Source organism: Trichosurus vulpecula, chromosome 6 (genome assembly GCF_011100635.1).
Source record: "Trichosurus vulpecula isolate mTriVul1 chromosome 6, mTriVul1.pri, whole genome shotgun sequence".
Lineage (NCBI taxonomy): Eukaryota > Metazoa > Chordata > Mammalia > Diprotodontia > Phalangeridae > Trichosurus > Trichosurus vulpecula.
In genome coordinates this window covers 72679533-72683009 of record NC_050578.1, presented here as the reverse complement: position 1 = coordinate 72683009, position 3477 = coordinate 72679533, and positions in this window count along the sequence as shown.

The window sequence follows — 3477 nt, the reverse complement described above, 5'->3', positions numbered from 1 at the left end:
GCTGATGATGATGATGATGATGATGGTGATGATGATTCAGTGGCTCCCAAGGCTTGCTCCTGGTTTGCTGGGGTCCAGTCTACACTGGTGCTCCTCTCTCACCCTGGTGCAACAGACCTTTCCTGCCGAATTTCTAAGTTGTCTTCGGCTGGAAAAATGTTTCACTGCATCTTTTTGTGGATTCTACCACTCTAGAATTTGTTTAGAGTCATTATTTGAAAGTATGTAGAAGTGTTTAGGGGAGAGCTCAGATGAGTCCCCACCTTTACTCTGCCATCTTGACCCTGCCTGGTTTAGTCTTTCCTTTAGTCTTTTCTTCATTGAAGCCAGAAGTTTGAGTCATTCTGTCATGCACCCAACCTAGCTTGAGCTATAATATACCATGTTATATACAATATCTCACACAACATAGATTCCATATTTATTTGTGCATGTGTATATATGTATACATGCATGCATTAAAGCTCCTCTGGAGCTTTAGGATGGCTTTTTCTGAACGAAAAGCAAGAAATGCTTTAGGTAAGTGCTAAAGAAACATATTGTGCATGTATGTGTGTATATATATGCATATATATACATGTGCATATATGTATAATGTGTAATACCTGGAAAACCATGCATATATGCATGTATGTTTGCATATACTTATATTCATATGTGTTCATGAAGGTAACATGGTTCTCATCTTTTTTAGAGATATGTGCCAAAATTAATACAGAAATATTCAAGCAATAAATATGCAGCATTGCAGCAATACTGCTTTATGAGATTTTTTATTGTGCTTAAGCAGTACAATATCAAAACACCAGTCATCAACTCAAATCATTTAAACTGTCTCAATGACTTTTCATGAAACATGCATGTAGTAAATAATTCAGCATACAGCAGCATTCCAAACTTGCTTTGAGATATATAGCACAGCAGTGAGATTCAGGAATAGACAAATCTCCTAAATATTTTCATGTTAGCATCAGCTAGGGAATGAAGTCAAGCTTGTCTAGGTAGGTTCATTATACCTCCAAAAAGTTCAAAATTACATATAAAAAAATAGCCAGGGATTCTCTGAAATATTGCCTAGGAAACAATTTTAGGATGCAACTAGGTAAGAAATAAAATTCTCTGTGTTTTTAAAAAAAGTCACCTTTGGAGGGGGAAAAAACATAATTTCCAGAATAAGAATGCAAAATTCCCTTTGGAGGTAAAATAACCAAAGCAAAATATTTGAAACTTAAAAGGGCAAAGAAGATGCCAAAAGGATTCACAGCTGTCTCAGTAGGTGAGTTCTAGGAATGAGTATGCCAAATTATTTTTGTGACACACCATCAAAATTAAAAAAAAGCTGCACAGGAAACTGACCTAAATGCCTTCATCAAAGAAAAACAGCTACTAGCAATTTCAGGCAGGGGGTAAGGGGTGGGGGTCAGTGGCAGAATGGGGGAGGGCTAGCTCCATCATAGCTTTTTCTGAAAAATAAATTTAACTGACACTCATGTGGCTAATCTGAGGCAAGACTCATAAAAGTGTAAAAGAAAAGGCCAGAAATGCTTAAAAACAATAACAATTGGTACCTAAAACAATAGGCATAAGATTGAAAGCCTGAGGACTATTCACATGGAAATCACAATTCTTACAAAAGAAGAAATCAGGAATTATTACGGGAAAAGTATTCCTGTAGACAGAATCCCTCAGGCAGGTTTGGGAGGGGAGAGTAAGTCCCTGGCACAATCTCAATCTCTCTTTGTCCCTGTCTCTGTCTCTCGTTCTCTTTCTCATTCTTTCTTTCTCTGTCGCTCTTTTTCTATCTCTGCCTCAGCTTCTCTCTGTCTCTGTCTCTCTCTTTTTCTTCCTCTGTCTCTGCCTCTCTCTGTTACACACACACACACACACACACACACACACACACACACGTAGAATACCATTGAAATACTTCTGGAATTGGGAAGCAGAACTCAGCCTCCCAGGAGGTGTGCAGTAGACTTCTGCAGTCTTCTTCCCTGTGTGTGTTAGAGGGATGGGACTGCCATTGATCAGGACCCCTACTGCACATATTAAATTTAATTAAAAGATTGCAATGATAGAAAACTAAAAGGAGAAAATCAGACCAGCAGTTTTCTATGGGAAAGGAAGATTTTGGTTAGTTGGCATTCATGAACAATTCAGTATAGAACAGACCTAGTATAGGATTCAAAAGGTGAAGGTCAAATCTTTTCCCTAGTAACAGAAAATGAACTCTGTTTCCCTCCTTCCAGCTTAATTTTCATTGCTATTATAAGGGAGGTTTCTATGCTGGGGGGCAGGGAGTAATATCCAAAAATGGCTGAGTTTTCTGTTTCTTTTTATTCTATTTTTACACAAGGAAAAGCCATACATCCTTCAATAGAGCCTTCAATTTTTTTTTCTGATCTTTCTCATCTTCTTCCAATTGTGGCACCAATTATTAGTGAACAATTCAAGACCATCCACAAGAATAGAATTCTTCCTTTTGCCCAATATAATTTTCCTCCTATTCTTTGAAATTCAGTTGAATATCAATGAGAGATGGCAGAATAGCTAGCATAGGCAAAGAGCCAGAAAGGAGGTGGCTAAACCCCAGAATTAAAGACAGATGTTCATATCTCAGTTGTTACCATTTTTTAGCAAACCTTTAATATCTTGACTTTCAAACTTTGAAATAAAAGCCTAGGGTATTTTCAAGTGTTTCCTTGCAGAGTGGAGGATGGGGAGAAGAAGGGGAGGAGGAGAGAAAGCATAGACATGTCCATATATATATACTCATACATATATACCTATATATGTATGTATGTGTATGTATGTCTGTGTGTATACTGGAACTTTGAAAAATATAAAATTCAAAATTATATTTTATACTGAAATTTCGTAGCTGATCATAAAAATCAAAACAGGATTTTAAATGTAGAGGGTTGGGCATTTAGTGGACAGAATTTATCAGGAATGTTTAGTGGACTTGATGAGGTTGAATGGTTGAAGCCATTGTTTGGGACTTGTGAACACTCCCTTAGGAGTGATTGTCTCACTTGGGAGGATGATTTGATGAGGTCAGGTTACTGTGAATAAAGTTGCTTGAACCAGCCTTTAAAAGGGATCAGAAGTGGGATACAAAGGGAGATCCATACAGAAATGACCAAAGACCTGCTCTTGCCCTTCCCTAGGGATAGTAACTCTACCCTCAATCTCAGAGATGGCAACTGTGAAGAGAGGAAATATTTGGTGGGAAGGTGGAAGTTCCTGAAGCCCAGACTTCTGGAGGAAATTCAGGAGAATCAACGATAAAGCATGTAATGCTAGAGCTGAAGTAGTAGGAACAGAGGCGCAACCAATCAACAATCAATTACTGGGCATCTACCGTGTGCCAGGCACCAGAGATGCAAAGATAAAAGGAAAATCTCTGCCCTCAAGGAACTTACATCCTCTCAAAGGGACAAATTCACGTATGAGTATATAACAAATAATCACGAA